At 37.6% G+C, this 25,387-nt stretch overlaps 1 long non-coding RNA gene across 3 annotated transcripts; it reads right to left on the reverse strand.

The window, feature by feature from the left end:
• Nucleotides 1–210: 210 nt before the first annotated feature.
• Nucleotides 211–25,387, reverse strand: LOC137076166 (uncharacterized). Of its 3 annotated transcripts, XR_010905219.1 has the most exons (4): nucleotides 25,292–25,387; nucleotides 24,493–24,617; nucleotides 12,178–12,360; nucleotides 11,930–12,082 (listed from the first exon to the last, which is right to left on the reverse strand). It is a non-coding gene; the product is annotated as an uncharacterized lncRNA (long non-coding RNA). The 3 variants fall into 3 exon arrangements; XR_010905220.1 differs by lacking the exons at nucleotides 11,930–12,082; nucleotides 12,178–12,360 and adding an exon at nucleotides 211–314; XR_010905221.1 differs by lacking the exons at nucleotides 11,930–12,082; nucleotides 12,178–12,360 and adding an exon at nucleotides 18,908–19,024.

A 25,387-nucleotide genomic window follows, 5' to 3' on the forward strand; every position in this document is an offset into this window, starting at 1 on the left:
ATTTAACCTTTCACTGAAATAAGTGTCCTGAGGAAATCACACCTTTCAAAAACCTGTCGGCTCCATTCTAAGTCAGCATATATGCATTAAATGGAATCTCATAAGTGGCTTATTTGGAAATCTAGCAACCCTGTGTTCCTCACATGAATTGCACAGGAGTCTAGACTCACAATTGATTTCAACAGGGTTTGACATTGGGCTCTATAATACCTTGATAATACCGTTTGCATTCCCATTCTTCTCAATGGCAGTTGCCCGACCTGGTTGTTGCATCATGGGCGGTCGTAAATGTCCTGTGATTAATCACTCTGGAGCTGCGGAAAAATAACATTGACACCGCTGATTAGTGAATGGAACCAGAAGAACATAAACAGTCCTACACTCCTCTGGCAGCTATCAAAGTCCATTTCATACTTGTAAAGGCTAAAAAGGCTTTAAAAATGTACAACTAACATAATAAAATATTAGTGGTTTATTTATCCGGCTGTGGTGGACACCACTGTCTAATATTGTGTTTAATATCTGCCTCGAGTTTAAATGCACCTGTTGTTAACTGAACGAGACAGCTATGGCTTGCCAGTGTAGCTTTAGAGACCATTAGAGCCCACTAGTTTGTCTTTGATTACATTCTTTCAGTGAATAATAGCAATTCCGTCTAACAAGTTTAAACTACAGCAACTCAGTTGTCAACACATGAGTTTTCACTGCCGCAGGCTTCAAGAAGTTGGGCTGGGCTTCAAATCAAGGCTTTGAATAAATGCAGTGATCAAAGCCAGAAAGAAATGTTTAAACCAGATGCTTGTGGAATAGAAATGCGGCCTTATAACAGGTGCAAATGAGACTCATAAAACTTTACATGCAGGCATAGATTGAATTCCTGTTCATTATGCAGCTGGTGGTGGAGAAATGGCAGTATGGCTACATATTCACATCATAAAGATCTTCTCATTGTAGCATTGATAACCTCCTGGCACCCAGCAATTCATTTTTGTTTAGAGGGCATTATTATTATCATTATTTTATTATTATATTTATTGCTACACATGCAGCAGTCCTGGGTGTATTTTAAAGAGGTTAGGCCATGACAACTTCCTCTGCTTGTTTTAAATATCTGACATGGCAATTTAGCAAAGGGCAAAAATTATCCATCTTTGTGAGGTCTTACGCCGGCTTCACACTGCACGCGCAAGCAGGGCGTAGGCAGGGCCGAAGCAGCGCGTGTGTAAAGCAGTAGCAGCGCGCGCACTTTTTCCTTTCACACAGGCAGCGTTTGTCGCGCGCAGTTGTCACGCGCAGTTGTGTACAGAGTACTCTATAATGGATAAGTTTGCATTTCTCTTTAATGTATATGAAATGGAAATAAAGCAAAGATTTATCATGAAGCTAATTTTATATTTAAACGTGCAGTATGCAACTTTTGGCCACTAGGGGTCACTCATTCAAAATAATAACAACAGACGTACTTTGATGACGTTGGGAAAGTGCGTGGGCTCATGGGAGTTGTTGTCATTATTGCCACTGTCAACCAGCGAATCTGGCATCTCCAGCAGAAAACATGTTCACTGACAAGGTAATTGTTATATTACATCTCTATTATTGTTAAGTTTAGTTACGGCTTTTCACTTTATGTAATGTCAATCTAATGAAATAGCAGCGAGCTACCGTTACTTAACAAACTTATCAGTAACGTTAGATAATGTGCGAGACAGAATGTTGTGCGGGCGGTCGCTATGCCAACATACCTATAAGTTGGTAGGCTATGTTGACATATTAACCGCGCATCATAATTTGAGTTACTCAAATTATAGATATGTTGACATGGCATCCGCGATTGTCGAACATTCTGTATATCAACTCTTCAATAAGGAAATAAATTTCAATTTAGTTTATCATTACCAACATAAAACAGTAAATGAGAGAACCAGCACCAGCAATACGTTGTTTATTGGAACACGCGCTGTGTCGCTCCCCACGTTCATCAATCATTCTAATAAACATTTATTTTGGAACTCAGAGATATATGAATAAGTAGATCATTATTAAATCAATATTATATGTAGCTAGTATTAACATATGATAAAAGTGACGGTCACCTTATATTAATTGACCAAGATAGTGGCATATTACCTTATGAAGCTAACGTTACTTTCTCCAGCTACATATAAAACCAATAATAGCTAGTCCATCTGCGTTTTACACATGACATCATCGTGTCACCAAATATACGGATAGAAATACTTTTGAATCAGTTTTTAAAAAAATAGCTCTTTCAGTCTCCAAAAACAGAGAATCCGCCTGTTTGAAAAGCCGATACAAAATGTATAACATTACGTATTCAGCTAAACGCGTCTCAATGTGGTCAAGATCGCTATGCAATATGCAAACATACAGCATGTTATGATTATATGATTATTATGTTAGCTGAATGGTTACTTAAATGACCTGTTTATTAAAACGCAAGCGAGATCAGCATCTCTCTGCAGTCCGAGCTTGTCACGAAGATTTCGCCATCTTTCAAAGGCTTCTCCAAGGTTTACACGTCTCTTGCTTCTTCTACTGTCCCAAAATCTTCTCGGGTCATTTTTTTCACCCGTACGTTTGCGCTTTGTTGAGCTGGCAAAACGTACAGGCAAAGAGTAGTCATGATCCATTATCATACAGACTTTTTTATACGGGGGTTCCCCTTATACTGTCTGTCAGTGTTCCTCTTTGAGTTTGGCGGTTCCGCCCATAGGTTCCGCCGAGTTCGCAGGAAGCAAGACGCAAACGTGGATATGACGTGAAAGACTGGCGACATAACGGAAATAAAGACACGGTCCGTGTCTTCGAATTAAAATATTAATTTATCTGGATTTAGAAGTTAATTGGAACTGTCGGGATAATGTAAACACACAACTTTAAAAAATATATAACATAGATATAGTGATCTTTTATATTTTTAATGCTGAAACATTACATATTGTGCCTTTAAAAAATCGTTTCACTTGTCTCTGATGTTTTTTTTTTATTTCGTTTAGTGCAAGTTTTTGATAGAATAAAGGCCATCGCACTATGTCCATGAAAAGCACACTGCTAAAAAGAGAAACTTCAGGGAATTGTCTTGAAATATTGGAAAGGCATCAAATTTACATGCATTACCCATCATAAACCTATTAAAGATAATTCATAAATGACTGTAATAACTAAGAGGAAACTTCTTAATGATATATTGTAGGCGAAATGAGCAAATTATCTAACAAAGTTTTTTAAAAATTGACAAAACGCACATTATAGACTATCTACATGTCTATATACTGTATGTGTGCTATATTAATGTGTGTATATTTTATTTACCTATCCATATTTAGTTGTTTGTTCGTGAGACAACGAAAGACTGTCAAAAACACTTTAAAATGACTTACCATCAGCACCAAGAGCCGCTCACGCTCACCAACTTCCTCCCATGCTTTTTCCTTCACTTGCAAGTCTTTATAAAGCAAATTGTGTGGATTATAGAGAACTGTGTGCTTCTCAACCTTCACGATGAGACGAGTGTCATCCATTGCTGTCTTTCCAAATGCACTCTGAAGAACACTGCCTGTGACACCACGTGCTTTTGTTTATCGTTTCTGTTATGCCAGCATATAGTTATCATATATACATAATTTAATTCATATTTAATTTAAGCTAAACTGGCATACATTATTTAAAGTTAGTTTTGTAGTTCAGGCAAAAACTTATGGCAGTGGCTTCGTTTTTTGTGTAGAACTTTTTTTTTCTCACAGCGCCGGGTGTCATATGGTGACTGAGAAACACACGGAACACTTGACTAAATTATTTCATGGTTAAATGTGTTATTTTTCGGTTAATTTTGATCAGAACAATGTACTGTGGCTTTAATTCATCGTGAGCAGCGCGTCAAAAATAGACCTGGCGCCGAAACGATCGCGGCACTGACGCTTCTGCTCTGCTCCTGCTACGCGCCGCTGCGCTGCCTCTGCTGCCGGTGTGAATGCACTCATCTGTTAACATGAGCGCCGAAAAAAATACGCGCTGCTTACGCCCTGCTTACGCGTGCAGTGTGAAGCCGGCGTTATGATGCTAGTGAATGGCTGATGCTCGTTTGATGCTTAAAAACTGCACACCGCGATCATGGCGGTAATCCATACGACACTGGTGAAGGAATAAATGTCTGCTGTAGAGAAACTATATAAAAATACTAATATTTGTAACTTTTTAACTATAAATCAATGCTTCCAGTCTACTGTCATATATTATTCACCTTTAAGTGCAAGGTATTTGACTTTTTTCCATAGAATATATCACTATAGTTTCATGCATGTAAAAAAAACAATAAATATATGTACAGAAAAACTATATATAGTGTGTGTGTGTGTGTGTGTGTGTGTGTGTGTGTGTGTGTGTGTGTGTGTGTGTGTGTGTGTGTGTGTGTGTGTGTGTGTGTGTGTGTGTGATGTAACTAATTAAATATTATTATATTTGATGCATTTACTTATTTTATTATTTATATTTACATGTTTTCATACATTTTACATAAACTTTACACTGATGCCCAAGGAAATACTAAATACCAAAAGGTTTCAGTTTAGGGGGTCCCAGGTGGTTATACAGAGAAGGATTTTCACAACCATTGTTATTTCAAAGAAATAGACTATTGCATTATATATGAATGTCATTACAAATATTATGAAAAAAAAAATCATAGTGCTTTTACCATGAATGAATAAACCAAGTAAAACCATATAGGATCTTGATTCCAATTCCTTTTTAACAACACCGCCACAGAGAAGCAAATGTCTCCTGAGAACAGCACTTTTACAGGCAAACAAGCTGATTCAACCCTGAGAGAAAGTGCATCCCCATCACTGTGTTTATTTATTTATATTTTTTATTTTAAATAATTCCTCAGGCAGAAAAATCTGTTGAAAAGAGGAGCACAGAGACAGCTGGGCTCATGAGATGCCAGTGTGAGAGCAATATGTTTAGAAATGCAGAATTCAAAAGATTGTACATATTGTTCAGGGCAACATGCAAGTCTGATATTTATGATCAAACAGGATGTATGATTGTCATATTACAATTGTTACAACTGTTATACATTTTCTCATCAGACCAGGCCACCTTGCTCCGTTGTGCTATCAGAGGTGGACAGGGGTCAAAATGGGCACGCTGACTGGTCTGGGGCTTTGTAGCCCCATACGCAACAAACTGTGATACACTGTGTATTCTGACACCTTTCTAACAGAACCAGCATTAACTTCTTGAGCAATTTGAGCTACAGTAGCCCGTCTGTTTGATCAGACCACACGGGCAAGCCTTCGCTCCCCATGTGCATCAATGAGCCTTGGCCACCCATGACCCTGTCGCCAGATCACCACTGTTTCTTGGAACACATTTAACAGATACTGACCTCTGCTCATCACGAACACCCCAGAAGAGCTGTAGTTTTGGAGATGATCTGACCCTACTATTTAATAAAGCCAAGCTGCTTGAACTTTTTCGCCAGGGGTGGCATAAAGTCATTCAAAAGCAATGTGACCGACTGATAGGGAGTATGCTTGACACATGCAAGCTGTAATTGGAAATCAGTGATATTCTACCAAATATTGATTTCTGAAATCTTCCTAGGTTGAAACATTAATATTGTGGTTTAAAAAATGTATATAAATATAAACTCTATTTGCGTTATTTAAGGTCTGAATATATATAAGGCAATAAGGCTGGGCACTGTGGGCAGGATTATCCAATGGGCATGGGCCATGGGCATGCATACTGCTTATGCAAACACTCTTTTGGTGTCAAAAAAAAAAAAAACTACTGTCAGTATTTAGCACGATGTGAATAACTGGCACTGAAAAGGTGTGGAAAGTTATTTTTGCAGGTGACTATTGCATAAGATTTGTAAGAATTTCCATTCAAAGGCCAAATTTATGGGAGGACAGTGTTTAAAGGACAACTCCGGGGAATTTTTAAGTTTATCTTGATCGTTATACCTTTGTGAGTACAGTCTATAGAAAAAAAACGACTCAGATTGGTGCTTGCAACATGGAGCTATTACAGTTAATGCCCAGAGCCCCCACAGCTAAAACGGCAGCTTTGGTGTGTGGGTGTGGGTGTGGGTGTGGGTGTGTGTGTGTGTGTATATATATATATAAATAAAGAAAACCCCTAATCAATACTACTCATAATCAACACTATCAATGTTCATCAGTGGACATAGATAGCCAGTGATTCTTTCTTTTAACAAGGGCCCAGATCGTTTCAATCTGACCTTCACAGTCTGGGTGACACATCAGCGATCCTGTCACAATGTAATACAGGCTTTAAAAATAACCTGTTATTGATGGATTGGATCACAGGGGTCATATCATGATTAATCAAATTCCCCTTGATCTTTTGAGATAAAAGAGCTTGATGTACCATGAACACATACTGTTAACGGCAGAAATCAAAACTTCCTCTCCAAAAGTCCTTTTATTGAAACTGAGCTATACAGAAAAACTGTGTGTCACAGATGTAGCCTGGATTGTTTTGTGAATCTGTCGCAATGCAGGCTTTGCAAGAGACTGTTTTTGAAGATGGGGCATGTTAACTAACTATATTTGACACAACATCAAACACACAAGAAAAAGTGGAGAAAACATCCAATGCTGTAATGTATTTCGCATGCAAAGGGAGTGAACACAGCCATTTAAATTCTCAACCTCATTGGAAATACGTGCCTGTGGCGACATTTCTACAATATGATATTACACTGATTCTTGCTCGTTTCGTGGTACTTTCAAAGACAAATGTGCAGTGAGTGATGCTAAAAGCATGTTTAGTTTAATCTAAAACAGATGAATGTGAATCTGGCAATGTTTTATTATGTTGGTTGTTGTGTGTATTGCAGCAGTTCAAAAAATGAAATGTCCAGTGAGTGGCACTAAAAGGTTAATGTTCTATGCAAATAATGTATCACACTAAACCCTAACATTTTAACAATCTTAACACATCGTCTGAAGTGTGTGGCGCAGGTGCACTTAGGGTATGTCCGAATCATCTTATACTTTAACAATGTTAAAAACAGTCAGCACACTATGTGCATGGTCCAAAAGGGTTGTAGTCTCTTAATGAGTCATGGGTGTGTTTTGTGTCTCATCTCCCATTCCCTTTAATTACTATGTACATGGCGGAATTTGCGAGTGGAAAGACTAAACGCTTCTCCTAAGAGGAATCCTTTTATTTCTGTTTATGTCTATGGTGGATCACGCAGGGACTGTGCTCCTCCACAGCTGAACCTACCAGTCTGGCCTGAAATAGTTCCTATTTAAATACTTATTATAAGTGTATCATAATGATTCAGGGTAAGACAAAAACATGGTTTGGAAAATGGATTCATGTTGTACGTTCTCATTATATAATTTTTGTAAATATTGAACACAAAAAAAAGTTACGGACAGCAGCTTTAAGATTTAAAAATGTTTGTGTGTTGTGTGTGTAATAAGCAGAGTGTATGCTCGTTGTGCACTTAACTATAAGCGCATATTACAAACACAACCTTTAAATAACACAAAAATACTGCGCTATTGACTTTAGACCAGGTTTTTTGGGGGGGTCAATGCTGGTGCAGTCGTTTTCAGTTGCCTCAAAATAGCAATGTGCCACCTAAAGAAACCAGCACGCCCATGGGTGAACAGATGGGTACATTTGCTATTTAAACAACATGGCACTGGACATGAAAATGATAACTGCATCAGGCTGAAACTAGCAAAAACCCTTTGTGTTGGGTGTATGATAGGGCCCATAGTGTTAACAAAAGCAACCAGAAAAGAAAAAAAACACATTTGCTGAAGCAACCATGCCTTTTTAGCTTGCTTCTACAAGTCTTTGAGCTCTTTTATCGTGACTCGTATTCACTGGACTCGTACACAAATGCTCCACATCACAAGTGCAGTGCTGTATCAGGTGAACTACTAAGCATGTTGTTTACAAGTAATGCACTATGGTAAAATGGTTCTGAGGTGAAAACATAGCATTGAGCAAGTAACTGTGCAAAAGTATCTTTATTAATCGATCTGCCCTCATTTTCATTATCTGTGTGAAAAAGAATAAATATTGTTGGTGTTTGGGGCATAGAAGCGCCTGTGGTTGAAGAAACACTTACATAAGAAACAGACAATCACTTTTAACAACTCCCTCACGGTTGACTTGGCACCCTTTGTCGTATATTCTGAGGCACACAAAAAACATCTGCAATCTGCGCCTCTATTTCGAGTCTCTGTGGGAAGTTCTTTCTGGAGGAAAGGTTTACATTTAGCTAGTCAGTGATTCTTTCTTTTAACAAGAGCCCTGGTCGTTTCAGTCTGTCCTTCACAGTCTGGGTGGCACACTTCAGCAAAGATTGTTTTGTGATTTGTTTTCTGTCACAATGTTGTAGTGTTTTACTTCCTCTGGTGTTCATTTCAATTGGAATCTGCAGCGAATTGTATGTGTAGGTATTCTGGGAGTTTTGCGAAGAAAAAAAAGTATTTACGCATCTATACGTAGAGCAATCACATTTATTTTCTAAAATCAAAATAAATACCTCATTCACATTCTCTTGCATTGTAACAAATCTTAATAAATATATTGTCTTTTGTCTATTTGGTATGTTGTGTATTTTTTATACATTTATTTTTATTCACCGTCTTGTCGCTGTCATTCTGTCTGTGCACTGCAAACTTCTGTCACCAAGCGAATTCTTTGTATGTGTAAGCATTGCCAATAAAGCTCATTCCATTCTTATTCTGATAAAACTGAACACCTTAATATGCAATAAATCAAGGTCATTACAACAGACACTCAAGTCTCAGTTAAAGGGGGGGTGAAACACTCAGTTTCAGTCAGTGTCATGTCAATCTTGAGTACCTATAGAGTAGCATTGCATCCTGCATATCTCCGAAAAGTCTTTATTTTTTTTATAATTATATAAGAAAGATGCGCTGTTCCGAGTCTTTCCGAAAAAAGCCGAGCGGGTGGGGGCGTGTCGTGTGAGCGGAGCTAAATAATGACGTGTGCGCGCTGCTGCTATTGTGTTGAGTCGAGTGCGTCGTAAAGCTGTGTCATCCCTAACAGCGGGAAAAAAACTTTATTCAAAATAAAAATATGGCTTTTAATCAGATACAGCCATACATCTATGATCCGGAATCAGACACAGAGGCTGCAGTTGAACAGGAGCAGCAGCAAAAACGACTAGAGCAGGACGTCTCTATGTGGTACAAGTTATACACTAACTATATAATATGCTTAGCGACTTGTGTTATTTACATATTTATACTTGAATTATATCGTCGTATTTTTGTCTTTGAAGGTGTACATGTGGGAAGTGCAGTTGTGCACGTGTGTGTGTGTGTTTACGCGTGGTTTGTGTAGACGTTAGTAAGCGGACTGGTTTTGCACGGCAGGCTAAGTTAGTGTTTACATAGAAAGACACGGAATAGTAGCGCATTTGAATGAAGAAGCGCGCTTATTTAGTTCAACATATTTCCCCACTCTGCGTGTATTGTTGTTTGGAGTGCTTTTACAATACACAAACATAAAGTTACACATATAGTGGCCAGCTAAACAAATGTACACGCACTACACATCGCATGCTCCATTGATCAACTAACTATACGTGATCATGTTTGGGCTACTTGATGAGCATAGGCAAAAACACAGACATTTGAAGCAGTCTAACTCACCGCCTGCGGTTCTAACGTTGGGACCTTTATCGTTGGGACTGCTCCATCCTTCAGCTTTAGGCGATCGGGAAAATCCGGCGTCGAGCTGGGCCTTGTTTATGAAACAGTGGGCACCGAAATGCAGCGAACAGATATAAACATTCGCGCAACTCAGTTGCTGATCCGGAAAAGCAAATTACATCCACTGTTGCCTTAACGCGGGGTTTTTGGGGAATCTGTGCAGGACTGTCTTGGTCTGGCAACCAAAAACGCACTTTTTTGGTGACATTGTAATTGTGCACATCACCTGTGCAGCAGCCTACGAGCCAGCGCTTTGATGGGCGTAGCCTGTTACTTTCGCTCTCTTCCTCTCTCTCTCTCACGCGCTTCCGGTAGAATTGTCCGTACGGCCCATACAAGGAAATTCCGCCCCCATTAACGTCAAAGGGGACGCATGATCGCAAAAAACTTGCCGAAACTTATGACTAACCGGAAGTAGTATTTTTGACAAAGAAATACTCCCATCAAACGTCCACCTTAACTTTTGAAACTTTGTCCATGTTTAGTATGGGATTCCAAGTCTTTAACAGTGTAAAAAGATCAGTATGCATGAAACAGCATTTCACCCCCCCTTTAAGCTCAAGTGCTCAAAAATTAAACAAATATCATTCAAAAAGATATCTTTAATATAACAGATAAATAAAATAATGTCGGAGAAGTTTCGCTTCTTTGCCGTCTTCTGTGTGTCCATGGCATAAAATGAGGGCGTGGGGAAGGCAGAGACTTGAATATATAGGGGCGTGTTATTCTAAAGACGATCGTTTTCAGCTGCGGCATTTATCAAGGGCAAGTATTGCATACACCTGGATTGCAGAGGTGGGCACTGTTGTTGGCATAATCTTACGCCAACATATACGCCCGTTTCTACGTAAGATTGATAAATGAGTGCCATTGTGCACACAGACTGTGTCACTCATGGCCAGGATTAGGCTGGGACTAAAGGTTTTATTCCTCATATACTGTCTCTGTCTCTAAAGCCACAACCTCCCTTTACCGCTTCATCTTGATCCTTTCATTGATCCTGCTTCTTGGCAGGATGACACCACTCATGCAGGAAAGCAGAGAAGAAAAGTGGCATTACTCTGATCAAAGTTCAGAAGGATATTACTGTCCCCAAATGTATACATTTTATATCTGTCATTTCGATTAATTTCTTTGCAGCACGTCAGTCATATTAGGGGAAATCATGTACCTGTCATGACAACTCACTGAGTGTTTGGCATGGTAATAGATATGACAGTATTAATATGTTTGGTCTAGGCAGAATAGATCTGCTACACTGCTGCTGCTCCTTTAATTGCTGCTGCAGAGCAAGTACAAGACTTGCTACTGCCAATACGTACACCACACACTGCTGTGAGCAAGTAAGACAGGCTGCTGCTGTACAATAATATAGCGTACATGAATTGCCCTAAGTAGATCTATACAGGTTGAGCTGGGAAAGGTGGAGGGTTTCTGAAAGTGTGCTGCACTGCTAAGGCAAATGTTACCTTCAAGTATTTGAAGATGATTACAAGCTGGACCACAAAACCACTCGCACGGGTATATTTGTGGCAATAGTCAACAATTCGTTGTATGGGTCAAAATTAACGATTTTTCTTTTATGTCAAAAATCATTAGGATATTATGTAAAGATCATGTTACATGAAGATATTTTGTAAATTTCATACTGTAAATATATCAAAAATGTATTATTAGTAGTAATATTCATTGCTAATTACTTAATTTGGACTTTAAAAGGCAATTTTCTATTGTTAATTAACAATAAGATATTAGTTATTTTAAATAACGGCCAACATACAAACAAAATTGATGAAATAATGTGCAAAATAAAGACTGACTGCTGAAAGCAGTCTGACTGCTGAAAAAAAATCAGCTGGAGTTGACTAATCAAGGCTGCAAATAGTGGAGAAAATTGTGTAGTAAAGACTATTGTCATCAAACGTCTCGGGAGATCTCTGCTCAGGCATGCTTAAGTGTTTTGTGAAAAATTAAAAAAATTATATTAAGCATACATTACATGCCTGATCGTTTTCAATTTGAAAAAAATAAAATTAATAAATAAAAGGGTGAAAGATGTGGCCAAAAGAGGATCCTGCTGGGACTAGCATCGACCTGTCTGCATTCGGCTGGAGAAAGACGAATGGAATCAATACCTCAGCATTTCCATGACTTTGTAAAATGAAGTGTCAGGGCTCCAGTGAGCCTATTTTGGGATGTTGATGGGATTGCTTTTGTAATTAGCCACGCCAGAGACCTTGACAGCCACGTCTGGGTATTCAGGGTGAATGAAACCTCATCAGCTGAAGGACGATAGCCTGTTCCCCCACGTCACTTCTCTGTTCAAAAACAGAGCAGCTAAAACCAGTCACCTCTTATTTGCTTTATCAAAAGCCAAAGCCTGTGCTTTACCAAAAGGTCTGTTAGTATTCACCTTGCTCGAGTGAAAAGCTGGTATTGTCCTGCTCCTGGTCTCCCTAGGATGCTGTTCAGAGTGGCGGTGATGGAATAAGAGGGGCAGGGTTTCACTGCCACATCTCTAGAGGTGTCCTAACTCATATCCATTACATTGATTGATGGCTTCTGTGGGGGACTCGTTTTCGCTCACGGTTGTGTGCTAAAAAGATTAAAAACAATAAATTTGTGAATGTTCCCTCCAAGGTTGGGACATATCATTCTTATACATTAGTAAGGTTACTGCAGATATAATTAAAGAGAAAGTTTCCTCACGCAGATGCTTTTTTGAGGACATTGTGCTGATTAATAACAGGGAAACATTTCAGTGTTGGCCAAATTAGTTTGGCATTGAAAAAATGAACAAGCTTCATAGCTAAAATGTTAGAGTTTGCAACAGGGATGATGTATTTTTGTTGGTCAACAATATAATTTTTCCATTTCCATTTTGTATTATTGCCAAAAATAAGCTCTATAACTGTCAAAATCCTGTGCTTTATGTATGTTTCTTATTTTGAAATTGGCCATTCATGAGTCCATGTTCTTTTGCAGTTTTTTTATTGCCTTTGTTGTTATTTTGTTTATGTTAATTAGTTTCAGGTGTTTTTATCTAATTGTTTTCTCAGTTATTTAACCATGTGCTCAGTCTTGCCTATGGTAAATTATTGTTTGTGTGTATGTGCCTTTAATAGTTAATGGTGGTACAGGTCAATGTCAAGAGCTACATTTCATGTCATGTGTTTCACGGTCAAAGTCACGGATGTCACGTTTTGAACCATTAAACGTGTTTTATCTGCATTTAGAGCCAAACTCTTGCTTGACTTTTGAGACCTTGTTACAGTGACCAACTAAAGTTTATGATTCCTACACGTTTTGTTCTTCATGATAATCTTCACAAATTAATACAACTTTATGTATTTTGAGGCCTACACACGAGTCAAAATACACAGAAGTAAAAATCTAAATGTAGACAAACAAAGTACACCAGACACATGAATTCAATGTCACAACTTTTCCAGAATTTATTTGCAAAATCTTTTACCTCAAAGTTTGAGTTAGATTAGTTTGCAGTAGTGTGATTATAAACACAATGAGGCTGTAAAAGTCAACTTGTGTGTAGATGAGATTACCTCTTTTTATGTGATGATGTTTAATGTCCTAGATAACCTTTGTAATCTCATTTAGCCACTTGTTTAGCAACTGCCTTTTTCAAGAAAAGAAAAGAAAAGAAAAGAAAAGAAAAGAAAAGAAAAGAAAAGAAAAGAAAAGAAAAGAAAAGAAAAGAAAAGAAAAGAAAAAGGCAGCATTTTCCAGGTTTCGGACACAGCCACGTGCTGTAGGCTGCATGAAAAGAAGATAGAAACGCTTTGACTGATTAAAGGGTTAGTTTACCCAAAAATGAAATTTATGTCATTAATGACTCACCCTAATGTCGTTCCACACCCGTAAGACTTCCGTTCATCTTCGGAACACAGTTTAAGATATTTTATATTTAGTCCGAGAGTGTATCTAAGTGTATGCACACTATACTGTCCATCTGTCCATGTCCAGAAAGGGAATAAAAACATCGTAGTCAATATGTGACATCAGTTAGTTAGTTAGAATCTCTTGAAGCATTAAAAATACATTTTGGTGCAAAAATAACAAAATCTACGACTTTATTCAGCATTGTCTTCTCTTCTGCGTTTGTTTTCAAACCTCAAATAAAGATTCAAATGGTTATGAATCAGCGTATTGATTCATGATTCGAATCACCAATCTCATGTGATTTCAGCAGTTTGGCAGTTTGACAAATGATCCAAATCATGAATATGCTGATTCATGACCTTTTAATGTTATATGTTTCAACTTAATTAGACTATCTATACAAGTAGTTATGTCTCTTTGTATTATTTGTCCTGTTAATGACGTAATGCACGTCATTGACAAAATGCACAACCAAATGTTAGAATAGTTCGAATATTCATGTATTTTTTAGAGGGAATATTCGGATGTCATTTTTGAGCAATTTTGACAGCCCTACATTAGGGTGAGTCATTAATGACATAAATTTAATTGTTGGGTGAACTAACCCTTTAATGAAGACAATAAACACGACTGCAAGATATGGTGTATTTGAGTTCTTCGAGCCTTCTCGGGTATTTTCATAATTATAAAGTATGCAGTGCTGATAGACATAGACTTCATCACTGTATAGAATACTATAAAATAATGCATTTTCTGCCTCGTTCTGTGATAACACACAAACACGCGACTGACGATATTAAGCGAGTTAAAACATGTTATTAAGCGTTGTCGGAAGTAGTAAATGCTATAAATGCTTCGCATTACTTATAAATGCTTCGCATTACTTTATAAATGCTTTGTATTACTTGTTTATGAAGAAGTTTGCAGCCTTCGTGCTTTCATAATTGCAAATGAGCCAAATCGCGATTGCGGTTCAATTTTAATTAATTGTGCAAGAATAAAACAAGAATGGCAGTCAAACCAAACAACAATCATGATAGTAAACTAACCATTATGATCTTAGGTAAGACAAGAATGTTTTTAATGTACTGGAACAATAGTAGATTTCGAACTAAAAATTCAACTCTTCTTTCTATTATTTCCCTCTCCACCATAGCTCTCAAATCTCATTTTCATTCCATGACAGTCATGTTGTTTTCCAATATATTACATGCAGAATCAATGTATGACATCTATGACATAAAACCCGGTGCGACGGATTTGACATGCAAGGTCATTAACCTCAATCTTCAAATGACAGCAGTTCTGGGATGCAGGACACGTTATGCAAATCTCTGCCTATAAAAAACATATAAAAATGTCTCAGGATGTTCTTTTTTGTCTACTGTCAAGGTGGAGTAACAGTTTGAGAAGCATATTGCCAAGTATATTTAGCTAAATAAGCTACCTGAACAACAACATATCTGGTTAAATGACAGAAATTCGAAAGTAACTATCACATCCTTGAGTATACGGTCATGAAAGTTTGCATTGCACAGCATCAGGAAAATCAGGCAGTTCCTTACGGAGCATGCAACACAGCTTCTTGTCCGAGCCCTGGTAATTTCTAGACTTGACTATTGCAATGCGCTTCTGGCTGGACTTCCATAATGTGCAATCAAACCGCTGCAAATGATCAAGAACGCTGCGGCATGTCACACCTCTCTTCATCTCTCTGCATTGGCTACCACTCGCTGCCCGGATCAAATTCGGATCAAATTCCGGCTCTGACTCTTCCTCTACGCACGACAGAATCACTCACTTTGTTCAAAAGCCAGGTAAAAACTCATCTCTTCTGTGAACACTTAATCTTATCATAAAAAATAAAAAAATTCTTCCACCTCTATTTTTGTAGACTTGACTATTGCAATGCGCTTCTGGCTGAACTTCCATAATGTGCAATCAAACCGCAGCAAATGATCAAGAAAGCTACGGCACGTCTTGTCTTCAATGAGCCCAAAAGGGCTCATGTCACACCTCTCTTCATCTCTCTGCATTGGCTATCACTTGCTGCCCGGATCAAATTCAAAGCTTTGACTCTTGCTTATGGTATTTTTCTCTTTTCCCTCCCTATTCTAGTTTTTGCTACTCTGAGTAATCTCCAAATCTTTGTATTTAGGGCACTTTTTGCATTTCTTCACCTCTTCATGAAAGATCGCTTCCTGTACTCCTTGGTTGTAAGCGTCTAAATGTATAAATGTAAATGTATACTTAGTTTGTCATTGTCACAGTAATGCAAGAATGCATGCAAAACCACAATGTCTTGACCAAGGCAAAGATATATGTACATGAAGGGTTCTGGCCTAAATTGGTCCAGATGTCAACAAAATTATCTGAAGAAGCTGAAATCTGCCTTTGCAAGTAAGGAAATACAAGGACCTTCATACTAGATTCTCAAATCCCTCATATTTCACTGTGCTTAAATGACAGATCAGACACTGAATCCTCTGCCCTGCATTTTACCTCAATTAATTCCAAATGTTCATGTAGCGCTAATATACTGACACATCTGTCTAGGCAAAAACATCAGGTTTCAAATGACTGAGAGATGAAGTGATGCTTCCTCTTTGCAACTGTTCAGGCTTGAGCAGGGTTTAACATGGCTACAAAAGATATGTCTTAATGCTTGGGATTTTACAAGCCTCTCTCAGCATGATCTCCCTGCTCAGACGTAAGGTTTAGATAAAATCTAAAGATGTTTCATGAGGTGTTTTATGGAGGACCACCCTGTGTGGTGTTTTCAATGTTCTGTTCTGTTGATGTTGGCACGGTATGCTGCATGTTACGCATGATAATGCGCATCAGCTTAAGTGTGATTTTGGGCCTGAGGTCAAGTTGAAGTGGAGGAGAGCCATCATTCTGGAGTAAGTAAAAACAAACTCAGAAAACCGTTTTCCCATTTACACAGCAGGAATTCTGATAATGCTCCAGCATCTAAGCCCGTCAGCACTGTGAATTTCAATGCATCAACAACAATCACAGCTTTACCGCAACAAAATGCTTCTAGCAGAGTTTGTTTTTTAGCCTCAAAGCAGACTGGAAAAAATTAGCAGAAAATGGATTTTTTGTTTCATATGGTAATAAAGAACAGTATTTAGCTTTCCTAGAAGTTTTCTAAAAATGCAATGAATACATATGTAGTTGAATATAAGCACTATACTATATGAATCACACTGTGCTTAACCTGGTATTGATATCATAATTATTTAAGACATAATATCAGCACCAAATAGAAAAACAATAATACATTTCAGACCCTGCCACCTCCTGTTAGACCAAACAGATAGTCCTGCCCATAGACCGTAAAAAAATATGGACGACTCGACATCATCCGTTTCCGCTTGGCAGATTTGAAGCTTTTAGGCGGCCTGCACGGCGCGGACATCTTGGGACCGAGTCTGCGCAGTAGCGATTTCGGGACCGGAGTTGCGCAGTAGAGCGCAGGAAGTAGAGCAGGAAGTACAGCAGTGATATCAAAAACCCGCCCACACTCTCGCAGATGCTGAACTATTAATTATGTTGGTGTGAAATAAACAGTTATAGAAATGTAGAAATTAAAGCTAAAGCTCCAATCTGCTCCCAAAAATTTCGAAAAAAGTCAGTTAGTGCCTCAGTGACAACTTCACTCAGAGAAGACGTCAGTCTCAGCTGTCAATCATGACGTCACACCCCCCGTTTTTATAGCATCAAATAACTAACTAAAACTAAACTTATTTTAAAAACGAACACTTGAAATGAAATCATTGTGATGATAACTGCCTTCAGTGACATAAACTAACTTTGGGGAAAAAATATTTGAAGTGTAATTTTATTATTTAGTTTGCCTCGCGTCCATTAGAAAACACAGAGGGGCGGCTATACTGGGACCGGTCACCGCGGGGCGATCGAGGCACGAAAGCTTCAGTCAATGAGAGGGAGACTGCAGGCTTGGTCCTGCCCCAAACTTATGCCATTGGTTAAACCAATGATTCTGGCTACATACAAAAATGTAGGCAGCTGACTTGATGCCTTACTGCCTTATTAGACAATGACTTGTAATGCAGCGGAAGCACACAAAGGCACCTCACAAAAAGAAAACACTTCTGAGGCAGCATAACAGTTTAACAATCTACAGCAAAATAAAAGTGAGCTTTGCTGAGAACTAAGTAGTAATTTCTCACTACAAATGACATCAGAAGTGGAAAAAACGCTGGTCAAAACCATACATTTACACACACACAGACCAGCAACCGCAACTTTCAGACACTATCTTTCTTTTTCTAGCTCATCTGTCTTCGAATGGAATGCATAGGATTGTGGGAAATTAATAGCCTGGATGCCAGCTGAACTTAGCCACTCCCACACATTTTTTAGGTCGGGAGGTTCGGTCTGGCCTCGATCCATAGAGGAGTAATTATCTCCAAACAGAAACTGTTCGGACCAATGAAATCATCAGCGGGGGCTTTAGACGATGACGGACACATGATCAACAGTAACGTAATCATGCACGTCATCAAAGGCGCTTGGATTATGTTTGTTCGAATCCTAAACGGAGAGCTTGTTTGTATATGCATTCACCTTCACAACTGCTCTCAAAAATGATGATCATGTTTGCTAAGTACTCTGTGTATCATTAAATTCTTTAATTTTTTTACAACAGCAAAGATTGTTTATTCCAGCACGCGTGCAGACAGGGTTGCCAAGTTTTTACAACAAAACCTGCCAACTACTAGCCCTAAACAATAGCTTCTCGGGGGGTTCTCCAGACAAAAATGGCGTTTGGGAGGTAAAATGTGTGTTATTTTGGCAAGGTTGCCTGCTAAAATTCGCACTCATGGGTCTATATATCACATAATAGTCGCTTAAACCCGTGGACATAGAAAACAACCCGCGGAAAAAACGCGGCAACACAATGCAGTTGAGCTCTGTTGACATTTGACAATGCGTCGCTTCGTTGCTCTGATTGGTTGTAGGTCTATCCAATTGAGGTCTTTCCTGGTTCGGTTGAAACACGCCTCATAATAACAGCCCAATGGAGCAGTTTCAGACTCACATTCTGATTAGAATTGAGTATGACCACATCAGGCTAGGATATTAAGGCAGCAAAGGATACATTTATGCTGTCTTCAAAAATCGATCAGATGAAGGTCTCTTAGGAAACAGGAAGTAAAGCCAACATTGGATTCGGACGTGTCTGGATGCCTTCCTACCTTGAAATGTGTCCTCAGAAGGCAGGATTTTCCAATTTTCAGATGCAGCCATAGTCCCAGTCAGGCTGGTCAAATCAGGGAATTTGGCTGGTTAGCATGATCCACTTAGCACCTGCTGGTGGTACTACATCACTATAATGGGCAAAAATTGTACTATTGCATCAATATTAGCCATTTTTTTGCAAGCATCCAAAATGAATCAAAATATACAAAGAAATTATAATTCACTTGGCTGCCACTAGTTGAGAAATAACAAGCTTAATCCTAAATACTCCCTGTGGTGAAAATCAAGTTTTGAATGTTGTTTATATGTCTATTTTAATATGCTTTAAAACAAACCATGTGCAAATTCATAAGTCAACAGCATTGATGAGTATTTTCTCCTAAAAACAGCAGTGAACTAAAGACAGTCTAGAAAACACTGTTTGAAATTGGAAAGTCTATGGAAACAAACTACCTTGCAACCAATCACATCAACATGCAGACAGGCTTTAGCATATCATAGGACAACTATTTTCTGAAGTCTCAAGAGAATCTAATATGAATAATATGGTACATATAGCAATATAGGTGAATTATGTATATCAGCTAGGGCTGTTTCGAATGCCATTTTTTGAGCTTCGAAGCTTAGGTGGCAATCAATATCGAATATTCGAAGCTTCTGTCGGTGGGGCTAAATATATAATAATAGTGTCGGTTTGCATTTGTATCATCTTTCACGACTTAACGTTTCACTCTTCGGCATCGTAAATGTGTTGTGGCAGACCCAGTGGAGTGCAGTGTTGCATTTGGTGCAATATGATCAGGTGGCACACATTCTTTAAATATTAATAAACATTTAATAATCTTTTAAATAGAACAGTTTCCGGCACGCATTACACGGGCAGGTTTATGCTCCGAAAACGGACAGTGCACAAGTGATACAAAACACAAAGCCTGTTGAGAGCAAGAACTTTAATAAGGTATTAATAACGAACCTTTCTTTAAAACAAATGAATCCCAAAACAGAAATTAAATTAGTAACACACAGTGATTTCAATGAACTTTAATAAATAAAGAAAACGGTAGCATGCTTATAAACAGTTGAATAAGAATAAATGAATTGTTTTTAAAATGACACAAAATGTAATATCTATTACAATTAGTTTTATTCTATATAAGGGATTTATTTTGTCTTATTCTGACTTTTTGTTAATTTAAATCTTTAAAATGCGCGATGCTTTTATTGAAAGCATGTTGCGGTGTTTTTTTTAATTTATTATTATTATTTGAAGCATGAGTGAGAATGAGTCCGCGACGGAAGTCACGTGTTGAAAAAAAAAAAACGAATATTCGAATCTCAAAACTGAAAATCGAATTCCACCTCACCGAACGAATATTCGATTATTCGAGTACAGCCCTAATATCAGCATCCTTCGAAATGCTTTAAACATGATAGAACATCAGTGGAGAAATGCATATAGTTCAACATCGTAATATGGTGTATATTAGCATTATGATGAACTATATGCATTTCTCCACTGACAGCGAACGGGTTTGTGTAACATTAGCAAAACATTATTAGCTGTTTGATGACAGTCAAGCCAAAGGATAATCAATTATTGTTATGTGTCAGACGTTGTAAAGAGTGATAGCATTGTGCAATTGTTTATTACAGTAAAGTTGACTGAGTGGTGTGAGTGAGTGGAAGCAGGAAGCTCAAGCTTTAAGACATACATTTTTGTTTTTTTTCACAGGAAAAAACTTTAAATGTGTAATTTTGGTGATTAAATGTGAGTTTAAAGGGATACAATTACTGACTACAGGGGGACTTTAAGAAAAAATAAATTACACAACCTGAGAAAAAGAAACTGAGGAGCTGTTGAAAATCCAGAAAATATTTTAGTATTTCCACTTTATATGTTGGAAAGAAAAGACGTTTGTTGATGTGGGTGCACAGCACAAAATGGGATCAAGGTTCCACACAATTATCCCACATATCCAGGAATGTCTGGAAAATGCAGTACATTACAGATAATATGACAGATATGTTTATCACCTGATGGTAATTATGGGTCGTATATAGTCACGGTAAACCTCAGAAAATGCCTTGGCCTCCGGTTATTTTCCTAAACTAATATAAAATATTGAGCCCAATAAGAATCCTTTTATTCATCTTGGCCTGAGTTTGGGGAAGTCTGGTGTTTATTTGGGCTTTTGGACGCCTGTAGTATGTTGGTTTCTGAAGCATATCATTACAGTCAGGCAGAACAGGACTATTTCAGTTCGAATCATTTCTTGGGGCTCAGCTGTAAGCCACAAAGGGTGTGTGCAGCTCACATACTAATTTTGCAAACAGAAAACAACAAAAACATTTTTTAACAAAGTATATAAAAAATTACATTAAATTAACTTTAAGTCATTAATTTAAATGTCAAGTATTTCAGCTAAGGAAAATGCATGATGATTTTTTTTACATGCATGATGAAATCTGTGATTAATTAAATTACAAGTGTGATATATTTTTTACACAGTTTGATAAAAAATGTTTTTCAAGTAATCATTTTTTAATTAATCGGTTCAAATGATTCATTGGCTCACTCACAAGGACAGTAGTCTTCTTTGATATGAGCAAAGTCTGTGCAGAACTGATCACAGGCAATCATTAGTTCAGAAAGGGTATGGGATCTATTTACACTAAGTGTTAACTGCAACTAGATTTTATTTGCACTAAGTGAATGATATTTACACTGCTAATTATAGTAGATGCTATATATATTATATATATATATATATATATATATATATATATATATATATATATATATATATATATATATATAAAAATAGTAATATATGCGTTCGCTATATAAAACAGTGGGTGATGGTCATTAAGATGACTCGGCAGATTTGACTTTCTTGTTGCATGTTCTGCAGACAGGGTGACCAAGTTTCCCTCAGGACTTTCTGTCACTGCCTTCCCTCATTCAAAAAACAACACTGTGGGCTCCACCTGCTCCAGACTGATGCTGACTGGACAGGATTTACCATGAGTTTTCAAAATCACGATAATCTAACACGGTTTTAATGACAGTTCAATTTTAAATGATAATCTGTACCATTTATCGTGGTTTATCGTGAAACCTGTAATCCTCACATTCCTAATCCCAAACAAACGTAGCCCTAGCTGCAGAGAGATTGCATAGTAAATCAAAGTAGTAAATCGTGCACATAAATTGTAACTAGTAAATTGTGCGCATGATTTATAAATCAAGGGAACGAATTTGTAAATTGTGTGCATAATTTTTTTTTTTTTCTTGCAGGTCATGTGCGGGGATCCATACAATAGAGCCAGTCGCTTCATTCATACACAAACGAATCCGTGTTTTTGAACGAATCGGTTGAATGAATGATTCAAATGACTCACTCATAAAGGCAATCACTTGCCACCACCTACTGGTGTAACTATGTAACATACAGAATCACTAAAAACACCAATACACAAACTGACAGTGACCTACACTGCCCAGCCAACAAAAAAAAACGTTCTGATTTAAATAGGCAAATGCTTAAGATTCTATGATTGGATCATTATTGCAGTGATTATTATGTTTCTAGCATGTTATATGTTTGGCAACAGTTCGTCAAAATTGATAGCTTTATATAGTGTAACTTTTCATTTCTTAAACAACTATGTAGGAAGACACAACACGGCCATATTCCAAGATGACAATGTCAATATTCATCAGGCTCAAATTGTACAATTATATTTGCCTATTTAAATCTAAACAGTTAATTTTTTTATTTTATTTTTTTGGCCGGGCAGTGTATAATTATGATACATATTGAAGTACTATGGAATATTCATCAGCACATGGTATTAAATCATATACTTGCTTTCTGCAATTTTATTATAATAAATGTCTTTGGCATACAGATAGAATATAACCCTTCCTCCACCTAATGAGACTCAGAGAGCTGATCTAAATGTCACCCCACTGGTTAGCAATCTGTTCTCTATCTCAAGGCAGCCTGTGCACCTAAAGGGTCTGGTCTCATACACAGTGTCCTGAGATGTGTGCTCCAGTACTGCTGAATTCAGTAGCACCTTACATGACAGCTTTCATGCCGTGGGCAGTGGAAATCACACCAGAAAGGTGTTTCCATTGCATTGATGTGTCAAAAAAAGTATGTCCAAATTCACATCACACATAAAAGTGGACGCAGATGATTTACTACTTCCGACAAGATTCTAAAGTCTGCATAGGATGGACACTTTACTATCCCATTATCCCATGAAGCCACGGGAGTGGATTTGTGAATGGTGGTGAAGCGACGCAAATGACACTGGTTGGCCACATGATAATGACAGCACGGTTAATATAGTACACCCAGATTGCATTCATACTATATAGAACGTCTTATACATATTTGTTTTTGGCCTTTCGTTGTATTGGACAGTAGAGATTCTGTGTGGGGTAGAGAGAGTGGAACGGAATCGGCAAAGGACCATTCGCAGGGAATCGAACTCAGGTCGCCAGAGGCGCAGTTGCACTATATGTCAGTGCACTAACCACGAGGCTATTAGCACAGGTTATATATTTTTTTTATTAATCATTATTTTTTTAGGATTATTATCGCCTAGAACATTTGTCTCTAGTTGTGAACTTGCCATTCCCATGACAATGTGTGGTACTGTTTGCATGTGTTAATTTTGTTTTAATAAAATATATATATATATATATATATATATATATATATATATATATATATATATATATATATATATATATATATATATACTTAAAAAAAGTGTGATCAAGCCTGAAAAACAAAAGCAATTTCACAAGACCTTGAAATAGCTAATTCTTAAAAATGTTTATGGTTTATCTTTAATATTTTACCCCTACTTTTTATTCAAAGTAAATTTTTGTATATGTTTACCTAACAATATTTGCCTATCAGAAATAATAATAATACCGTAAGCCTTAAGAATTAGAACCAAACAACCCATTGACAAGTTTTATGAATATGTACATTACATTACATTTATGCATTGGGCTGATGCTTTTATCCAAAGCGACTTACAGTCATTCATGCAGATTGTATATCCATATATTTTGATGTAAAGTTCAATATCAATAGTGCAAGTTATTTTAATTACTGTTATTTTTTTATTCATTAAACATGATAGCAATACATATACACAACATAGTGTGCAGTGTTTATTTAGATGAGCCACCCTGGTAAATTCAGATGTGTTTGTGGAAACTAAGTGGCTTCGGATGAATGCATTATGCAACTGATCACATTGAAGCCACCAGGAAACGTCAGAAATCGCAGTCTTTTCACAACTCAGACAGCAGCATGTAAATATTGGCTGCTTTTGAGTTGGTAGTCACCTTATAAGTGTTATGTAACAGAATGTCAGTTGATACAGAAATAGTCCACTGTTCCTCCCACAAAACATATGAAGGATGAGACTCATCTCTATCCTGACACTAGCTGCCATCTGTACCATGAAGCATGCATGCTAGTGATGAATAGTGTTCATTAAAGCCTTCAGCTCATGAGGTTTACTTTGAGGTCATGTTCCAACTAATTACAAAAAACACACTGACCTTCTCTGTCCACTTCTCCTACAACCTCTATGGTCATGCATAACGGCCTTGTTTGACTTGCACATACTGTGGTTTTCCTCCAGGCATGTTTTGCTGCTCATTGCCTTCTTGTCGAGCTGTTAAACCTGAGGGCATGGAGAAGTGTGAGGTTATGAGGAGGTATGCTATAGTCAAAGACACTCTGCTCGGCAGGAGTTCAGAAACACACATGGAAGCAGCTTCATGCTGGGAAGATTTTCTGTCTGTTTTCCAGGTGCGGTAATCTTTCATTTTGTTGAAGCTGTCTGTTTTCCCTGTTGGTGCCTTTCTAAATTGTGCTAAGAATGAGGTTGGGGAAATTTTGAAATAAGAATTGACTCCTTTACATTTCAGAAGAGGAATTTACTGTAATACAATTCAACACATTTTGTCTTTAACAAAACAGGTAAGAATAAAATAAACAACTTCTTAAAATCTTGCAATCCTGATTCGTGTTGTTTGACTTGGGAGTCAATAACCTTTTTGGTTTTATGTAACTTACCCCAACAGCCCTAGCTTTGATTGGGAATAATTGATATGATCCAATTAAATATAAATATAACATATATATATATTACATAAAAGGGGCCGTGATAATCAAAAGTATGTGATGTTTACGTGTGCTCTCTTCCGTGAATATATTACAATGTTCAGGATAATGCCGAGCTTGTCTCATACAAAGAAAAGAGTTTATTTCAAACTATAGTCTTACAAATCCAGATCTAAGAGTCTCAAACATACATTATATTCAAACTTTAATAAAAGTGTAAATTAAAATTACCTCATCTGACGACATGAGCCCGGTGAATTACAGCTGATAGACATAATCCACATCGAGCACGAGGCACGCGCAGTAAATTCGTTGCTGGCAGTTCAC

Source organism: Pseudorasbora parva, chromosome 5 (genome assembly GCF_024679245.1).
Source record: "Pseudorasbora parva isolate DD20220531a chromosome 5, ASM2467924v1, whole genome shotgun sequence".
In the NCBI taxonomy this organism is placed as follows: domain Eukaryota; kingdom Metazoa; phylum Chordata; class Actinopteri; order Cypriniformes; family Gobionidae; genus Pseudorasbora; species Pseudorasbora parva.